Source organism: Hypanus sabinus, chromosome 16, assembly GCF_030144855.1.
Source record: "Hypanus sabinus isolate sHypSab1 chromosome 16, sHypSab1.hap1, whole genome shotgun sequence".
In the NCBI taxonomy this organism is placed as follows: Eukaryota; Metazoa; Chordata; class Chondrichthyes; order Myliobatiformes; family Dasyatidae; genus Hypanus; species Hypanus sabinus.
This window is the reverse complement of record NC_082721.1, coordinates 21438006-21458711: the sequence shown is the minus strand read 5'-3', so window position 1 is coordinate 21458711 and position 20706 is coordinate 21438006. Positions and strand designations below refer to the sequence as shown.

At 41.0% G+C, this 20706-nt stretch overlaps 1 long non-coding RNA gene across 1 annotated transcript; it reads left to right on the top strand.

Annotated features, from left to right (window-relative positions):
- The first annotated feature begins 13989 nt into the window (after positions 1-13989).
- Positions 13990-20498, top strand: LOC132405793 (uncharacterized). Its single transcript, XR_009515971.1, has 3 exons — positions 13990-14193; positions 17473-17546; positions 18129-20498. It is a non-coding gene; the product is annotated as an uncharacterized LOC132405793 (long non-coding RNA).
- The last annotated feature ends 208 nt before the right edge of the window (positions 20499-20706 follow it).

Sequence of the window (20706 nt, the reverse complement as noted above, 5' to 3'; positions counted from 1 at the left end):
GGAATGCAGAAATATATACTGGTTTAGTGCAAAATAAGGTTACAGGCCTTGTGTGAGGCAAGGGAGTGACTTAAAATTTATTGCAATACAATTACAGGATGATTTATCTTGATTGTTATCTTACTAAACGGTACGCCTTTGGATGGAGGGAGGAAACTGGAGCACCCGGAGGAAACCTACATGTTCACGGGGCACCCATACAGATTTCGGGAATTGAAACTGACTCGCCTATACTGTAAAAAGTTGTGCTAACCACTGTGCTACCGTGCCACCCCAAAATGAGGACTAGCAAACCGAGGAGTCATCAGACCGAATCAGCAGGAATAGAGATGGTATGTGAATAGGGCAAAGGATTTTGATAATTGTAGCTGCAGAATCAGTGATGGGACATGTACATCAGTTGCCGGGAAGCTCAGTGATCACAAAGATAAATTTGCACGTGTTAGATCACCAGAAATAGAGGCAAGAGTATGCCACTCAGACCTCACTCCGGATCCACTACTTAGTAAGATCATTTACCAAAGTGCTATTTTTCTGCATGAACACCGTTTCTATTGATTTTCTTAATATCTATTGATTAATCCATCTCATTCTTGAAGAGACACAGTGATTAAGTATTCAAAGCCTTCCTTGAGTAGAGATTTTACCACCTCAAGTACAAGATACCTGCTGCAACCTCGTGAGCCTTGGTTGCACTCTATCATAATTATATCCTTTATTAGGTACAGGGACAGAGTCAGAGTTGTACAGCATGGAAGCAGGTCCATGCTAACCAAGCTTCAAAGTTAAGAGCTCAAAGTAAATTTATTAACAAAGTACATATACATCACTGTATACAACCCCGAGATTCATTTTCTTGCGGGCGTACACAATAAATCCAATAACCATTATAGAATTATGAGCTACCACATCAACAGGGCGGACAGGCAGTGTGCAAAAGACAACAAACTGTGCAAATGCAAAGATAAATTTTAAAGAAATATTAATAATAACAATAATAATTAATAGACATTGAAAACATAAGATGAACAGTCCCTGAAAGATAGTCCATAGGTTGTGAGAACAAGTGACGGGGCAGGGCAAGTGAAGTTGAGAGAAGTTATCCCCTTTTAGAGCCTAATGGTTGAGGGGTAGTAACTGTTCCTGAACCTGGTGGTGTGAGTTCTGGGGTTCCTGAACCTTATTCCTGAACCTTACTGTTGATGGCAGCAGTGAGAAGAAAGGATGTCCTGGTGGTGGGTTCCTTGATAATGGATGTTGTTTTTCAGCAACAACACTGTGAAGATGTGCTCAATGGTGGGGCAGGCTTTACCTATGATGGACTGGCCTGCATCCAATACTTTTCCCTTCAAGGGCATTGGTGTTTCCATACCAGGCTGTGATGCAGACAATCAATATACCACAACGCACATCTACAGAAGTCTGTCAAAGTTTTGGATGTCATGGTGAATCTTAGCAAACTCCTAAGGAAGTAGAGGCACTGTGGTGCTTTCTGCATAATTGCATTTACATGCTGGGCCCAGGACAGGTCCTCTGAAATGATAACACCAAGGAAAGCTGCTGACCCTTTCCCCCAATGAGGATTGGCTCATAGAATTTCGGTTTCCTCATCCTGAATTCAATAATCAGCTCCTTGGTCTTGTTGACACGGAGTAAGAAGTTGTTGTCATGGCACCTCTCAGCCAGATTTTCAATCTCCCTCCTATATACTGGCCCATCACCCACCTTTGACCCAGCCTATGACAGTGGTGTCATCAGCAAACTTAAATGTGGCATTTGAGTTGTAATTAGCACACAGTCATAAGTGCAAAACAAGTAGAGCGGGGGCTAAGAACACAGCCTTCTGGTGCACCTGTGATGATAGAGATTGTGGAGGAGATGTTGTTGCCAATCCAAACTAAAGGGGGTTGTAAGTGAGGAAATCGAGGATCCAATTGTACAAGAAGTAATTGAGGTCAAGGTCTTGAAGCTGGTTAGAAACATGGAAGCACAGAAAACCTACAGCACAATACAGGCCCTTCGGCCCACAATGCTCTGCTGAACATATATTACTTTAGAAATTACCTGTAGCCCTTCTAAGCTCCATGTACCCATCCAGAAGTCTCTTAAAAGACCCTATCGTATCCGCCTCCACCACCATTGCTGGCAGCCCATTCCACGCACTCACCACTCTCTGCATAAAACATATCCCTGACATCTCCTCTTTACCCACTTCCAAGCACCTTAAACGTGTCCTCTCATGCTAGCCATTTCAGCCCCAGGAAAAAAGCCTTTGACTATCCACACAATCAATGCCTTATTGATTAGTTTTGAGGGATAATGACCTTGAATGCCAAACTGCAGTCAGTAAAGAGCATCCTGATGTACAGAATATGTCTTTGCTGTTCAGATGTTCCAGGGTTGAGTGAAGAGCCAATGAACAGGCATCTGTCGTGGACCTATTCTGCTGGTAGGCAAATTGGAGTGGATTGCAATCACTTGTCAGGCAGGAGTTGACATGTTTTATCACCAACCTCTCAAAACACTTCATCACTGTGAACGTAGATGCTGCTGGACAATAGTCATTGAAGTAGGTTACCGCCTCCTTCTTAGGCACCACTTTAATCGTACAACACACACAAAATGCTAGTGGAACACAGCAGGCCAGGCAGCAACTATAAGAAGAAGCACTGTCGACGTTTCGGGCCGAGACCCTTCGTCATTAAATGTAGTCTGCTTAAAGCAGATGGGTACCTCAAACTGCCAAAGCAAGAGGTTAAAGACCTCAGTGAACACTCCGCATCAGCCCAGGACTTTAGTACTCATTCATCTATCCCATCTGGTCCAGATATTTTCTGTGGGTTCACCCTCCTGAAGGATGCTCTCATAGCGGCCTCAGGGAATGTAATCACAGGATCATCGTGGGTTTTGGGTGTTTATGATGGTTCCTCCATGGTTTGATGGTCGAAACAAGCACAAGAGGCATTGAGCTCATCATGAAGTCCTGTTGTCAACTGTTGCTTGATTTCACTTTGTAAGAAGTGACAGCATTCAAGCCCTGATACAGCTGTTGAGCTTCCTTCATTGATTCAAGTTTACTCTGGGATTGCCACTTCACCCATGAGATATCCTTCTGGAGATTCTAGCTGGACCTCTTGCAACTCTCTTGGTCTCCAAACTTGAATACTTATGACCTGGCCCCTAGTAGACTGCAATCTCATAGCTTTTCCAAGCTTGTCCATTTGCCTTTAAACCGGGGTTTCCCAACCTTTTTTAATAAACGTGGAGAACCAATACCATTAAGCAAGGGGCTCGTGGCCCCAGGTTGTGGACCCCTGCATCTAAATTTATCCTTCCCCATGGCAGTTAAATGCTATTAATGTACCTGCACCAACCATTTCCTCTGGCAGTTCAACCTAAATATGAATCATCCTCTGGGTGAAAGGGTTACCCCTCTGATTCCTAGTGAATTTCCCTCCTCTCACCATAAGCCTTTGTCCTCTTGCTATTGATTCCCCAGCATTGGGTAAATGACTATGAATATTCATCCTATTTGTGCCTGATTTACAGTATACACAATACTCCAGGTGCATTGTCAATAGGACCTTTTTAAGTGCTGCAGGATGTCTCTGGTCTTGTACTCAAGTCCTCTGTAATAAAGTCCAAAATACTGGTTTCTTTCTGAATTGCTTACTGTACCTACACATTGACTTTGAGCAATTAGTGCACAATGTCACTCACCAACAGTCTTCAGATCCTTGGCTCTTTAAAAAATACTCTTTCTTTCTTGACACATGAAAGAACATAGCCTTATCGTGCCTAGCATGGGGGTAGGGAAATGAGCCCATGTCATTCAGGTAGTAAACCTCTCCCAGCCATAGCATCCATCCAGTGCTATTTTAGAATTGTTTCTGTGACCAGTAACATTTCCAACCCACATTCAGATTCAGATTATCTTACTGTCATTTATATCAGGGTGCAATGAAATTCCCTACTTGTGTGAAGCTCACGAGGTAAACAGAAAATGTGATAAATGTGGCAACTGGTACGAAACAACAGAATAATGCAAAAATAGTAGTACAATCTGAAATGCAAGAGATTCTGCAGATGCTGGAAATCCTAAGCAGCACACACAAAAAGCTGGAGGGACTCAGCAGATCTGGTAGCATTGATGGAGAGAAATAAACAGTCGACTGTCCGTCCTATTAAAGGGTCTCGGCTGAAACATTGACAATTCAGTTCTGTTCATAGAAGCTACTAACCTGCTGAGTTCCTCCAGCATTTTGTTGGAGGAACTTGGCAGGTCAGCAGCATCTATGGAGAGAAATAAACCGCTGGCCTTTCATGGTGAGACCCTTCATGTGTGTGTAGTACAGTCAGAAACAGTGCAAAGAGAAATGCTAAACTTACAGTAATGGAATAACTGAAACTTTATAAAGCACTGGTGAGACCTCACTTGGAGTATTGTGAGCAGTTTTGGGCCCCTTATCTAAGAAAGGATGTCTGACATTGGAGAGGGTTCAAAGGAGGTTTGTGAAAATGATTCTGATTGAAAGGCTTATCATATGAGGAGCACCTGATGGATCTGGGTCTGTACTCACTGGAATTCAGAAAAATGAGGGAGATCTCATTGAAAACTGTTGAACGTTGATGTTTTCTATGGTAGGAGAGTCTAAGTCTAGAAGACACAGAATCAGAGTAGAGGGACATCCATTTAAAATGGAGATGAGAAGGAATTTCTTTAGCCAGAGGGTGGCGAATCTGTGGAATTCATTGCCACAGATGGCTGTGGAGAGCAAGTCATTGGGTATACTTAAGGTAAATTCTTGATTAGTCGGGACATGAAGCAATACAGGGAGAAGGCAGGATATTGTGGCTGAGAGAGAGGAATGAATCAGTCGTGATGAGATGGCAGAGTAGACTAGTTCAGCTCCTATATCATATAGTCTTATGACCTTATGGAAAGAGGTAGAATTAAGAATCTGAGAACATGGCAGCTTCACTGGGAAGAGGATGTGAAAGCCCACAATTTCTCTTTTAAGTGTTGAGTGTGTGTTTCCTGTCTGAATTTGCTTGACCAGTGTCCTGAAGTTAAATTTTGGGATTACATAGGAGTCAAAAACTGTACCCCTGTGGAACCCTTGCTCTTTAAGCAAATGTACGACCACCATCCCTGCTATCTGCAAGTGTTCTGGATTTGCAAGTGTGGGGTCCTGTGGACGAGATGAGTCACCTGCCAGGAATTTGCAGCACCGAGCACGGTTCCAGGAACAAAGGGGGCCATAGGTCAGGCTGCCACGTTTCCTGCACAGCTGCCCAGCAGAACTGACAGCTCAAAGTGGGGAAGTAAATTGAAACCAGGCCACCAGGGGCCAACAGGTGCGAAGATGATGCTGGCTGTCAATCAACAACATTGTTCTCAGGACTCAGTGCTCACTCAGGAATCTTCGGCATTTTATTTTTATTTCTTTGCAACCTGAACAGTATTTTTCTTTAAAATCTCTTCGATGGGATCAGGGGGATCATTTGCAAGGTGCACCCTTGAAAGGATGTTGGGCAGTTGCTTTCTTATACCAGTAGTGAAGCTGCCCCTCCCCATGTTGCTTGATGGGAGTCATAGAATAAAGACCTTTAAATGATGAAAAAGCAGTAATATACTTCCACATCACGATGGGGACTGAGGAGACAAAGGATGATAGAAGTAGGCATACAAAAAATAATTTTCTTTTAAAGTTGGGAACTCCTGGTGTAGATGAACAACAAAGATTGGTATAGATACTGAAACATTGACTGAGTATTTCCCTCCGTAGATGCTGCCTGACCTGCTGAGTTCCTCTAGCATTTTGTGCATGCTATTCAAGATTTTAGCATCTGCGGAATCCCATGAGTCTCGGCATGGATACAAAGGGCCAATTTCCTTTTTCTGTGCTGAACAGTTCTATGAATCTATAGAGGCACAAGACGCTGCAGGTGCTGGAATATGCACCAAGTGTTAAGCTGCTGGAAGAGCTCAGCAGGTCAAGCAGCATTTGTGAAGGCAAAGGGATAGTCAACGTTTTGGGTCTAGTTCCTGTGTCAGGACTGAGGGAATATGGCCAGCATATAAAAATGAGAGGAAGGGGTGTGATGGAGGCTGGTAGGTGATAGGTGGAACCAGATGAGGGGGAAATGATGGAGATATGGTGGGGGAGAGGACAGGAAATGTGAACCGGGGGAGATTTATAAGGCCTTGAGGATCTACGTAAGTTATAAGGAAGGTTTGAACAGATTAGGGCTTTATTCCCTGGATTGCAGGAGAATAATGGGAGATCTTATAGAGGTAAACAAAAGTCTGAGGGGTGGAAGTAGGGTGAATGCATGAAGACTTTTCTCTTGGGTTGGGTGGGACTAGGACTAGAAGTCCTAGGTTGAGGGTGAAAGCTAAAATATTTATGTTGACTCTGAGGGCAAACCTTCACTCAGAGTATGGTGTGAGTGTGGAATGAACTGCCAGCAGTAGTAGTGGATTCAGGGTGAATTGCAGCATTCAAGAGAAATTTGGATGGATGCATAGATGATAGGGGTTTGTTGGGATATGGTCTGGGTGCAGGTAGATGGAAATTGGCTGGCACAAACTAGATGGGATGAAAGGTATGTTTCTGTGCTGTAGTGCTCTATAACTCTAAAACTCTAAGAAATCCAGATAGATAGGTATGTGAGTGATGGACAGATGCAAGCAGATGGGGAAGGATGCTGACTTGGTAATGAGGGGTGAGGGATGTAAATGTGAACATATGACTCTATGTCTTTATAATCCAATGTGAATTTGAACAGCACTGCAGTCCACTACCCCACCTAACACATGCTCCAAACAGCTTGTCTGCCAAATTTCTATTTATTTCCCTTTTGAAACTGTTAACATTTTTCAAAGCCAATGGTAGGTTTGACCTGGAATTCCCAGGAATTACAGATTGTACGTAAGATAATGTTGCAATCAATCCTAGAAGAAAAACCAAATGAGATTATAAACACATTTTTTTTATTTTCCAGAATATTTTATTCTGATTATAAAACTATATCCAATGATTCACAAGCTTTTCTAGTTCTGGATACCTCCTTGTATCTCCATTTCAATAATTTCCCTGTTTACTAGGGTCCTCCACTAATCTTTATTGCATTGCTTCTTCTTGTAGTTTTCTGTACTGTTATTTTTTAACTATTCCAATTTCTGGTGCTCCCATGAGCTCCCATGACTTCTCTTGTTTGCTAATCACTGGATCTCTGCATTTGTGGGCAATTGGCTACCACATCTCTCTTGCCAGTCAGGAAGTGGTTTGTGGGGGAGGGGGGGGAGGGTGGCAGGTTGAAGGCAAAGGTTTCAGGTCATTCACAGATCTTCATCCTTTTCTCAAAATAAAAGAGCAGAACTCCTTTTCTAGGCTCCACTAAAAATATGATGTGGCCTAGCCCTGGATTCTTTGCTTGGTGACCTATGTTTATTCGGTTGATCCCCAAAATGAAGGAAGTTGTATAGTGATCATACTGAAATTTGATTGAGCTTTTGCAGATCAAATTTTGGGGAGAATCCACAACTAGAGAGTATAGATTCAATCTAAGAAGAAGACTTAAGATAGAGATAGTGAGGGTGTTCTTCATTCAGAGTCAAGAGTCTTTGAATTTCACTATCCCAGTGTGATATAGAGGTAAAATTATTGAATAAATTCAAAGGTAAGATATATTGATCACAGGAGTTGAAATTGGCTTATTATTGTCACATGTACCAAGATACTGTGAAAAGTTTTCCTTGAATACTGTTCATACAGATCACGTCATTATTGAGGTAGAACAAAGTAAAATAATTACAAAGCAGAATAAAGTGTAACAACCTACTGAGAAAGTGCAATGAAAGTAAATAGTAAGGTACAAGATCATAATGAAGTAGATTATGAAGTCAAGAGTCCAACTTATCGTGCTAAAGAAAGACTTAATAACAGTGAAGTGAAGGATTCAGAGGAACAGACAGGAAAGTAGAGTTGAAGTCACAACCAGGCCTGCCATGAACTTATAAAGTGGTGGAACAGGCTGAAAGGCAAAATGGTCAACTTCAGTTTGCACTCTTCACTTCCAGCAACATCCTCTGAATGTCCCGTTTGGGTAGTAGGCAGACCGATGACACTTGAATAGGGTCGACCTGTTAATACGATCTCTGCATCCTGAAGTATATGTGTTTCAAGTAAAAACCTACCCCAGATGGGCATCTGTAAACATCAGAGGGAGCCTTGAGTCTGCTTCTGTCAGGTCATTTACACATGTTTGTAACGTACACTTCAGCAATTTTCACAGGAAGTCTCCAGAAGAACAGAGTAGACAGAACCAAGCAGAAAATTCCAATCTCGGTTACCACATTCCATCCGCCCTGACCATGTGGAATTCTATATTCAGGCTCAATATTTAAGCACTCGTTCCTGACTAAAGTGCACCGAAGCTTATTTTGGGATCAATAGCCCTGAATCAGAGGTGTAAACGGACTTGGGAATCCTCGTGCAGATTTCCACAAGATTAACTTGCAGGTAGAGGCGGTGGTAAGGAAGGCAAATGCAATGTTAGCTTTCATTTCGAGAGGACTAGAATATTAAAGCATGGGCGCGATGCTGAGGTGTTATAAGGTGTTGGTCAGACCACTTTCAGAGTGCTGTGCGTACGTTTAGGCCCCTTAAGTAGGGAGGCATGTGCTGGCATTGGAGATGCTTCAGAGAAGATTTATAAATATGATCCCGGGGATGAAAAGGTTAACGCATGAGGAGTGCTTGATGACCCCGGACCTGTACTTGTTGGAGTTTAGACGAATGAGTGGAGATCTTTTTGAAATCCACCAAATTTTGAAAGGCCTCAGTAGAGTGGAAGTGGAAAAGCAGTTTCCACTAGTGAGAGAATCTAGGACCAGAGGGCTCAGCCTCAAAGTAAAAGGATCCCTTTAGAACAGAGATTCAGAAGATAAATCTATTCTTCGGCCAGAGGGTGGTGACTCTGTAGAATTCATTGCCACAGATAGCTGTGAAGTCCAAGTCATTGGGTATATTTAAAGCAGACGTTGATAGGTTCTTAATTAGTAAAGGCAGCAAAAGTTATGGGGAAAAGGAAGGACAATCTGTTTGAGGAGATAAACTAAATGAGCCATGAACAAATAGCAGATGAGATTAGAGAGATCAAATGGTATAGATCTGCTCCTATGTCTTATGTCTTATTGGCCATTAGAAGCCAAAATCTTTGTTCACTAAACCGTGCTAGCGTTAACTGTAGTTCAGTGGGCAGCCTTCCTGCCTCTCAGCGGTAAGTTGTCAGTTCAAACCCCTCTTGATGAGCTTGTGGTCACAAAATTTAGACTGAGTTGCAGGTCAGCATTGAGGGAGAAACCGTTATAGTAGTAAAGAACCATAGAGTGGTAGAGCACAGAAACAGGCCTTTAGGGCCTCATCATCCATGCCAACTCATTCCTGCACCCTGCCTGAGGCCTACCCATCCTCCCTGAACTATAGTGACCAAGAATAATTCTGACACTCCAATGGCTTACAAAGTTTTTTAGTTTTAGTTCCCATCTACAAGTCATGCACACATCAGGTTTGCAAGTGAAGACCAGTGATGAATGTGTGAAGGATATTGAATGACAAGTGGGAAGTACCACAAGGATAGAGATGTGTTCCAGTTTATCCTGTCACTCATTCATGGGTAAAAATAAAACTCATGTTACGAAGCTTTAAAAGTACAGTATTTAGAACATAGAATATAGAACATTACAGCACAGTACAGGCCCTTCAGCCCACATTGTTTGGTTGACCTTTTAACCTACTCTAAGATCAATCTAACCCTTCCCTCCTACATAGACCTCCAACTTTCTATCATCTATATATCTATTTAAGAGTTTCTTAAATACCTCTAATGTATTTGCCTCTACCATCACCCCTGGCAGGGCATTCCACACACCCACGACTCTCTGTAAAATGCCTACTTCTGACACCCACTCCCTATACTTTCTTCCAGTCACCTTAAAATGATGTCCCCTGCTCTTAGAGATTTCCATCCTGGGAAAATGTCTCCAGCTCTCCACTCGATGTAAGCCTCTAATCATCTTGTACATTTCTATCAAGTCACCTCTCATCTTCCTTCACTCAAGAGAGAAAAGCACTGGCTTGCTCAACCTATTCTCATAAGACATGTTCTCTAGTCTAGGCATTATTGTGGTAAATCTCTCAGCCTCCTTTACTGTTTTAGACCACTCAACTTCTCGAGTCCATTTTGCCTTCCAGTTACATCCTGGTTATCTTGTCTTAATTCCATTCACCCATTTTAGGCTTGTGGCCTTGCTAAATAATGTTGACTATTAAATCAAAAGAAATAATTATTTGAATTATGGAGCATGAATTGGCCATGTTAACTCAACATTTCAAGCAGTATGCTATGATCTTGCTGACATTGCCTGAATTCTTGCTGATCACAACTGCAATGTTAGCATTTATTTCCAGACATCTGGAATATTAGAGCAAGGATGTGATGCTGAGGCTTTATAAGACACTAGTGAGGCCTCACCTTGTATTGTGAAAAGTTTTGGGCTCCTTATCTAAGAAAAGTTGTGTTGGCATTGGAGAGGGTTCAGAGGAAGTTCACAAGGATGATTCCAGGAATGAAAGGGTTATCATATGAGGAATGTTTGATGGCTCAAAGCGTGTACTCATGGGAATTTATAAGGAAGGTGGGGGAATTGATGGGAGTAGATGTGGAAAGGATGTTTCCCATGGTGGGAGGGTCTAGGACAAGAGGTCACAGCTTAGGATAGAGGGGCATCCATTTAAAACAGAGGTGTGGAGAAACTTCTTCAGCCAGAGGATGGAGAATTTGTGGAATTTGTAACTACAGGCAGCTGTGGAGGCCAGGTCTTTGGGTGTATATAAGTTACAGATTGATAGGTTCTTGATTGGCTATGGCATCAGGCTGGGGAGAGAGGCTGAGGAGGGTAGAAAAGGATCAGGCATGATTGAATGGTGAAGCAGACTCAATGGGCCAAATGGCCTAATTCTGCTCCTATGTCTTATGGTCTTATTTCAAATGTCACTCCAGTGAGTTGAGCACAAAATCAGGTTGCACTCTAGTCTAGGACTTTGCTGAGATCACTCATGCAGTTTTGGTTTCCAGACAGAAGGTGGAATACATTTGCCTTAGTGGGTGTGCTGTAGATATACAAGGAGTTGCTGAGCAGTTGTGCCCTTCTTCCTGTATAGTCCAGAGCGAGGAGATATTGACTCACAGCCATCATGGACAGAAATGAGGAGAAAGTTCTTCACTCAAAGGTCTATAACCGTTGGAAATTTCTGTGTCAGTGGGTTGTGGCTACTTAATCATTTTGCATATACCATAATACCGAGGGAGTCGGAGAAATAGGGTTCTGGCAGAAAAATCAATTTGAGGGACAGGATCAGCCTTAGTCTTACTTTCTGATGGAGCAGGATCAAAGGCTAGATGGCGTAATCATGATTCTATTTTTGCAAGTCCTTAAATTCTCATTCAGTGCTGAGAATACAACATATTATCAGTTGAAATGCTGAACTGATTCCCCATCATCTCAGGTAGATGTCAACGATATCATGCCATTATCTTGAAGAAAAAAATGGCAGAGATTCCCTTAGTGATCCAGCCAATATGCATCCTTAAAAAGAAAAGATTTTGATGGTCGTTATCACATTACTCTATCTGGGAATTTCCTTTGTGATAGTTCTTACAACAATCTCTTTTTAAAAGTATTTTATTGACTGTAATAAAAATATAAAATGTTGGAAATGCCCAACAGGTCAGAAAGAGTCTGTGAAAGGGGGATCAGAGATCACATTTCATGTCAATACTCATCTTCAGGACAGCATAAGAGCTGAAAGAAGAATTTTAACCTGATCCAATAGCACTGTTTCTTTTCCCTCAGATGCTTTCCTAACTTGCTGAGTGCTTCTATGGTTTTTTTTCATACTTCCAATATTTGCATTTTCTTTATATTTTCATTGACTGTAAACATAACTGCAATCATTGGGCTCCTGAACCAGTGTGGATAACTTCACAGACATCAACACTGGACTCATCACCGAACACAAGCTTTCGACTTACTTTCAAGGATTCTACAACTCATGTTCCAGTATTATTAATCAATCAATTAATTAATTAATTAATTAATTGCTATTATTTGTAGTTCTTTTTTGTAAATGTACAACTTGTCATCTTTTGCACATCAGCTTCTTGTCAGTCTTACATGAAGTTTTTCATTGATTCTATTGTATTTCCTTATTCTATGTGAATATCTGTAGGTAAATGAATCTCAGGGTAATATATGGTGACATTTATGTACTCTGATAATAAATTTAATTTGAACTTGAACTTTGAATTTGGAAATCCCAGTTCTGTAAAAGGTACTATGGACATAAAAACCTTTCTGTCTTTGCCTTAGTCAACTTATTAGTTAATTATTTGTTATAATTAATAAAGATAACTATCACTGGTAAATTATTATACTACAAAAATTACTCATTCTTTAGGTGAAATCTGAGATGCTTTAAAGGTTAAACCTATTAAAGTAATTACACAGTTTGAAGAAAATGACATTGAATGCAGAACTGGGTGCAGATAGAAAAAATAGGAAAATAGAGAAGCATCAAGTGATGTGCACTTGGCATTAAGTAGCAGTTCATTAACATAGCTGTAACTCTAAATTTACATCTTTTTATTATTGAAGTTAGATTTATCATTGTTTCTCTCTTGATGGGAGATTGCAGGAGGTGCACAGGGAGCAAGAGATGACAACTGTAATATAAACTGCAATGTGGTGCCAGCATTGTTTCATTATACCACTGAGAGTAAGTGGCTAAGAATATTTAAGAATGTTCACAAAGAAAATGCTGGATGAACTCAGCTGGTCAGGCAGCATCTGTTTATTAACTTCTGTGGATGCTGCCTAACCTGCTGAGATCCCCCAGCATTTTGTGTGTGTGTTGCTTTGGATTTCTAGTATCTACAGACTTTACCATCTTTAAAAGTGTTTCCCAAAGTTTGGACAATCACTAATAAGTAAAGACATTTGTTGGAAATTGAAGAAAAAAGCAATTTTACCCAATATTCATTTATGTGGTTCATTAATCAGAGTGAAAGATGCTTCACAGGAGCAGGACTTAACACTGGGTCGTGTAGGTATGTGATCACTAGGTTACATGGTCAAGGGGTTAAGTGACACTGGGGTTACGTGATCACCAGGTTACATGATAACTGGGTTACGTGATCATTGGGTTATGTGATCCCAACGTCTTGTCTGACGATAGGATGACAATTGAGAGCTGTATTTGGCTCAATCCCATTGCTTACTCTGAAAACTTGTTAAGATCTAAAGCAGGGGTGGTCAACTTTTCACCTTCCATGCGTCAATTTTTTCACGCATTAGTTCAGATGAGCCTGACAACTCTTGTACCCCCATTCAATTCTTGTAAAAATATGTTAATATAAACATATTTAGCATTTTTACATGATATATTGATTTAATATAAAAGCAAGATAAATATTACTTACTTCAATCAGACTTTTAACAAATATATTTTGTCTTCTTTTGATTTCTTCCTTTTTCTTAATCACATATGTATTCTTTCTGTAACTCAGACCCAAGCACTAGCTTCAGTTTTCCTTCTATTTCAGTCTGATGTCGTGTTTTATAGTATCTATTAAGATCATGTCTTCTATTATGTGAGAAGGTGTTTTCACAAATGATGCACAATAGTTTTCCTGACGGACCCACTATAAATATAAAGTCATTTTCCCACTGTTCATTGAATTCTTGCTTACTATCACTTTCTGCTTTTCTTTTGCTCATTTTCTTTTGCACTGTGATGGGTAACTGAATGTAAAACCAAGGGTTAATTTTTAAATAAGTACAAAACTGCAAGTGCTCACAAAGGACGAACAAAGCACAACTCCGTAGCGCACGAGTGTCAGTTGTAAACTGACTGGCAAAAACCTTCGACGCACCGCTGGTGCAGACCCCTGGCGCCTCAGGATCAAACGTGTATTGAACAGTTATGGAATGACTGCAGAACAACAGTCCTTCTTTCCTAGTTTGACTCATTGAACATTTTTTAAAATTGAAAACAGATTAATGTGAAAGAAGATAACATTCGCTAAAGGATGTGCACGAAATAATAAAATTGCTAAAAATAATTGGTAAGTTTTAGATTTATTCTCGGTAAAACCCATTTCTAGCTCAACTACAAGAACTCCTGTTATAGATTTTGTTTTCTACAAATTGGTTTTTGGTCAATACTTTTTGCATGAGTAGTCTTACTTTTTTATTATTATCACTGGGATGCAATGTGCCACTTCTAATCATCCAATGCACCACTTTTGGCACATGCGCCATAGGTTGGCCAATGCTGGTCTAAACATTAATGTCCCATTAATGGTGATAGCTTGACAATTTTTGGAAACAGTTCGAACAAGCAAAGATAAATTGATGCTGGGTCAGCTAAAAATGAATTGTATTGTGTCACATACATTGTGATGCTATACATAATGATGATGCAAGAGACGGTTGGACAGGTACGTAGATTAGTAAGCTTTAGAAGGATGTGAGCCAAACACTGGAAAATGGTAGCTTGGACCAGTTGGGCTGAAGGGCCTGTTTTTGTCCTGTATGACTCTATAACTGTATGCCTTTTAGAACCAATCAATCCGGTTCATTAGGGCAGCCGCTTATTTGGGACAACTCTTAAAGAACAAAAACTAATTGAGAAAGTAGCCGGGATTCCCCTCGTTTTTATTTGGGACACTAATTGGGACAGGAGACTGTTACTGAACAGTTTCTAACTAGCGTCAGTTGTATGCAGTTACGTGGCCGTTAGGCATGATGTCATGCTTAGAGCAAACACTTTTGAAATAGTGTCAGTTGCTGTATTTGTGATGAAAAAGTAGTAATTTTTATCTCTGATAGTTGGCGTGAAATAAGCTGTAAGACAATTCGGAACTGTTTTGCTCACTGTGGTTTCAAGCATTCAGACTTGGAGGTGCCAGAAATGGCCAGGATTGGAAATGAAACACTTTGTTTGCTGACTTTTACAAATTGCCACAATTAGTAGAAGTAATTATTATTTCTCTTCTACTTTGCCTGCCTTGCCTGCAACTCAGTCACAATTTTCTGAAATCCATCCCACAGTTTACCTAGAGTCTTAGTGATAAGTATTTAAGTTAAGGCATAAGTATTTTCCGGAATTCCCCCGTCTTCTACAGTTATTCCCATGGAATTTATTACAACTGTCTGAAAAAGCAGATGGAGCTTCCATCTAATATGGGATAAGAACACATAACACGGAGGTGAATGATCTATTTGCAAAGTCCTGTGTTTCAAACAGGGAAAGTCAAAAACAACTGTCACAGGAGGTGAAAATAAGTAATTAACTTTTCAAGCAACTTACATGAAATGCTGGAGGAACTCAGCAGGCCATGCAGCAACTATGGAAAAGAGTAAACACAAAGTACACTGCAGATGCTGTGGTCAAATCAACATGTACAAACAAGCTGGAAGAACTCAGCAGGTCGGGCAGCATCTGTTGAAATAAGCAGTCAATGTTTCAGGCCGAGACCCAAAAGTTGACTGCTCATTTCAACGGATGCTGCCCGACCTGCTGAGTTCATCCAGCTTGTTTGTATAGAAAAGCGTAAACAGTTGACATTTCAGGCTGAGACCCTTCTTCAGGACTTTCTACTTTTAAAGTTTTTAAGTCTTTAACTTTTTAAGGCTGAGCCATACTAATAGTACAGTATTGAATGAATTGTCATTAAGATGTGGCCCTTTTTTACACCTGATTACAAATGTAAAACTTTTGTTAATTGATTGGGTCTTGTCAGATTTATTTGGCTTCTTAATTAAAACATCTACACTTCAAAAAAAGGCATTTAAATGGATTTCCTGATTTGAACACAGTGGTGTTCACCTTTCCAGCAGTTATCAGAAGGTGCTGGGAGGAAAGGGACCTCCACTCCCACACTGCAAATGATGAGCTTTGCAATGCACAGCCTGTCTAAGTTATTAAATCAGGCAGTAAAATATTTGTAACCTTGGGATTTGCTCTTTTCCTCTGCTATCTCCTCTGTGTAGAACAGTATTCTCAGTGCAGTTAATTGCTGTACAATTAAAACCAACACCACGTTCCAAAGTGATGCATTTAACAGAGCAACTGTGGGGGGAAGTCACAGTCCCCAGTCATCAGCTCTCTGCTGCCAAATTCATTCTCCCTCCAAACATTATCGCAAAGGAGGTGAAAGTAATCTTACGTTATGAAAATCCTTAACACAAGATGTTCTGCAGGTGCTGAGCAACACAAAAAAATCGGCAGCTCAGACAGCATCTATGGAAGGGAATAAACCATCAACTGAGACTCTTCAATGGGACTGGAGAAAAGCTAATTAGCCAGTTTTACCCTTGAAAGAATTGTTGTAACTATAGGATTGAGTGACAGGGTGGTGAAAGTGCAGGAGGTGAAGGGCAGGTTATGTTTCCAACAAGGACAGTAAGAGATTAAACGTGATGAAGGGTCATGGCCCAAAATGGTGACTGTTTACTCTTTTCCACAGATGCTGCCCGGCCTGCTGAATTCCTCCAGCATTTTGTGCGTGTTGCTCACAAGTCCAGCATCTGCAGATTTTCTCTTGTTTGTGACTGAGCTCTTAAAATTGCCCGTCTCATTTTCATGATCATGTGGCCCTTCAAGTTTCCCAATCTATAAAGACTAGGTTACATTTATGTAGTGTCTTTCAGAACATTAAACATCCCAAAATGCTTTTAAAATGAGCTTACTATTTCATTCTTGAAAATGTACAAGCAATTTATGCACAGCAGGTTCATTCAAGCCAGAACGTATTAATGTGTTGATAATTTGCTTAAAAACAAGGGATGGAAATTGAAAATTCCATATTTTTACAACAGAAAAAGACTATTTCAGCTAATTAAATCCATACCAGCTCACACAGTAATCCTAAATCATCTTTAACCATTTCCCTATTTTTCTCATATTTCCATCAACTATCCCCATATTCTACCCCAATTATCAGCAGCCATCCAACAGGTCTTTTGGGGATATGGGAGTAAAGTGGAGAACCTGGAGGAAACCCATGTGGATACGTCACTGGGAAAACTGCACACATGCACTGAATGCCAGGTTTGAACCTGGGTCACTGGAGTCATGAGACAACAACATTATGAGCTGTGGCATTAACAGTTTCTTAGGATCTTGTGCGTTTTCTTAAGAAGTTAGACCAAGAAATTAGTTGAGATTCAATTGTTTATCATTGTATGTTTTGGATTATTCCAATTCAGAATTGTTTGCTTTCCCAGAGAGATGCAATAGCAATCATTTCCATGTCTCTCTGCGTCACTCCAGAAATTCAACATTACTGGGCTAGAAATGTGCAGAATGCTTGTAAATCCCTGTACAATATTCTTTTTAGAGTATTGCAGAGGACGTTGGGCCATAATGTCCAGGGATGCCTACTAGAGTAGCGCCGATCTGAGAAACTAGTGGGTAAGTCATCTGTTTCTCTTATAACCAATGGTTCCTTAAATCATACAGACCTCCCACCGTCCGCCATCTCCCACTTCCACCTCATGATCTTACAGATTCAGAACATGAACCCTCCAGTCTCCAAACCACCATGACCTTCCTGACTTCCCTAAGCCAAAGCCCTTGTTCCTGAATTGCCTGCCTTCCTAGCCATCCAACACTGGAGGTTCCCATTGTGTCTCTTCCCTTTCACTGCCTCCTCTGAAGATTCATAATAGAACTTTAACTACTCTTCTCACACCTCAAACCTCAACCACTGCACAAACCTGATGATGCCTGTGACTGCTGGCCATCCCACGTCTTGAACCCCACAACCAATCTCATTCACTCTTCCCTTCAAGCCAGCCTTTAGAAAGAGACACACATTATGCACTTTCAATTGACCTTCTCATGATGATCTGAACCTTACAGCAAAGGGACTAAACTGCAAGTGTCGATGACTCTTCAGCACCTAGTTGCACAGTTCTGAGCTTAAAAAAATTTCAATACTGATTTGTGCCAACGTCACACTCCCTCATTGATGCCACAATTTCTTTTGCTTAGGTTAGTGAATGAGTCCAATATTGAATGCCAGCAAATCGGAGGAAGTGGGTGGAGTGCAAGTATGGAAGAAAAGGGCTTGGCCCGTTTAGTGTTTGTGGAAAAAAAAATTGGCCTCATTGTGTCTGAGTCAGCTCGCAGATCCCCCGAGCATGTTGTAACCCGTTCAAGCAGAGCAAGAAGTTTCCAGGTGCTACTGCCAGATCACGCTGATTGAGTTGGCCTCAACCAAGGTAGCAACATGAGCAGTAAAATTGGCCTCTGGATCATGGAGTTGGGAAGAAGAAATCTCCAAAACTTATAACTTCATTATTCATAGGAATGACTGAACTCACAGCTGAGATTTCATTGACAACTCAGTCATTCTTACTGTGAAATTACAAGTGTTAATATGAAACATGAATGACTCAGAGAAATAAATCAACTTCCCCAGTTGGCAATACAGATGCAACCTTTTTCATTTTATGGTCAGTTATTTTCTATGTGTTACATCTTACTACTAACAATCCATTCATATTACGTTTCAAACATTTTGGAATAGAAAGCTAATGAAGTATTTCCTCATAACCAACCAAGTATGTAAATAGAAATTTTGAAAAATATGTCACCTCATTCTTCTTCCTCTCGATTTCAATTTTCTCCAGTATTCAGTTTCCCATTTGTCCCTTTCTCCTTTATTTTATTTTCCTCGGATGTATTTTGAGTAAGTTACGTCTGTGCAGAAGTGGGTTCGAACCCTGTGCATAACTTGAAAGGCAACTTCTAAACTGGTACTTACACTCAGTGGCCAGTTTATTAGGTACACCTGGACACCTGCAGGTTAATGCAAATAGCAAATCAGCCAATCATGTGGCAGCAAATCGATTCATGAAAGCTTAGGACATGGTCAAGAGATTCAATTGTTGTTCAGACCAAACATCAGAATAAGGAAGAAATGCGATCTAAGCAACTTTGACTGTGGACTGATTGTTGGTACCAGTCGGGATGGCTTGAGTATCTCAGAAACTGCTGATCCCTTTGGACTTTCACGCACAACAATCTCTCTAGAGTTCACAGAGAATGGTGTGAAAGACAAAAATAAATCCAGTGAGCTGTAGTTCTGAAGGATGAAAACACCTTGTTAAAGAGAGATGTCAGAGGAGAATGGCCAGACTGGTTCAAGCTGAGAGTAAAATGACAGTAGAACAAGTGACCATGCCTTAGAAAAGTGGTGCGTGGAAGAGCATCTCTGAATACACAACACATTGAACCTTGAAGTCAATAGGCTGCAGCAGCAGGAGATGAGGAACATACACTCAGTGATGGCTTTATTAGGTGCTGGAGTTACGTCCTACTATTTACTTATTTAAAGATACAGTGCAGAACAGACCCTATTGGCCTGATGAACAGCACCACCCAACAACCCATCTATTTAACCCTAGCCTAGTCACAGGACAGTTTACAATGACCAATTAATCGATGGACCTGTATGATTTTTTGGACTGTGGGAGGAAACTGGAACACACAGAGAAAATAACCTGCATAGTCACAGGGAGAATGTACAATCTCCTTACAGATGGCTCTAGAATTGAACCCTGATACCCCAGGCTGTAATAGCATTGTGCTATCCGCTACAATACTGTGACAACCAACAGGATGACTACTTCACTAATGTCCTTCAGAAAAGGAAATTGGCCATAAAGTGGCCACTGCGTATCTTTCCTAATGTCCAACCAGGTGCAGAAATAGAAATTTTGAAATGTATGTCACTTCATTCTTCTTCATCTTGTTTTAAAATTTACTCTGGTGTTCATTTTCTCATTTGTCCCTTTTTCCTTTCTTTTATTTTCCTCAGATGTATTTTGAGTCATTTATGTATGCACGGTCTGTGCGGATTGGTGATAACATCTCCTCCTCGCTGACGATCACCGCTTGCGCACCTCAGGGGTGTGTGCTTAGCCCACTGCCCTACTCTCTATATACACATGACTATGTGCTTAGGCATCTACAAATTTGCTATTGTTGGTAGAATCTCAGGTGGTGACAAGAGGGCGTACAGGGGTGAGATATGCCAACTAGTGGAGTGGTGCCACAGCAACAACCTGGCACTCAACGTCAGTAAGATGAAAGAGCTGACTGTGGGCTTCAGGAAGGGTAAGACAAAGGAGCACATACCAATCCTCAAAGAGGGATCAGAAGTGGAGAGAGTGAGCAGCTTCAAGTTCCTGGGCATCAAGTTCTTTGAGGATCTGACCTGGTCCCAACATATTGATGTAGTTATAAAGAAGGCAAGACAACAGTTATACTTTATTAGGAGTTTGAAGAGATTTGGAATGTCAACAAATACATTCAAAAACTTCAATAGTTGCTTCGTAGAAAACATTCTGACAGGCTGCACCACTGTCTGCTATGTGGGAAGGTGGGGGTGGGGTGGGGCACTGCTCAGGACCAAAAGAAGCTGCAGAAAGTTGTAAATCTAGTCAGTTCCATCTTGGGTACTAACCTTCAAAGTACTCAGGACATCTTTAGGGAGTGGTGTCTCAGAAAGGCAGCATCTGTTATTAAGGACGTCCAGCACCCAGGGCATGCCCTTTTCTCACTG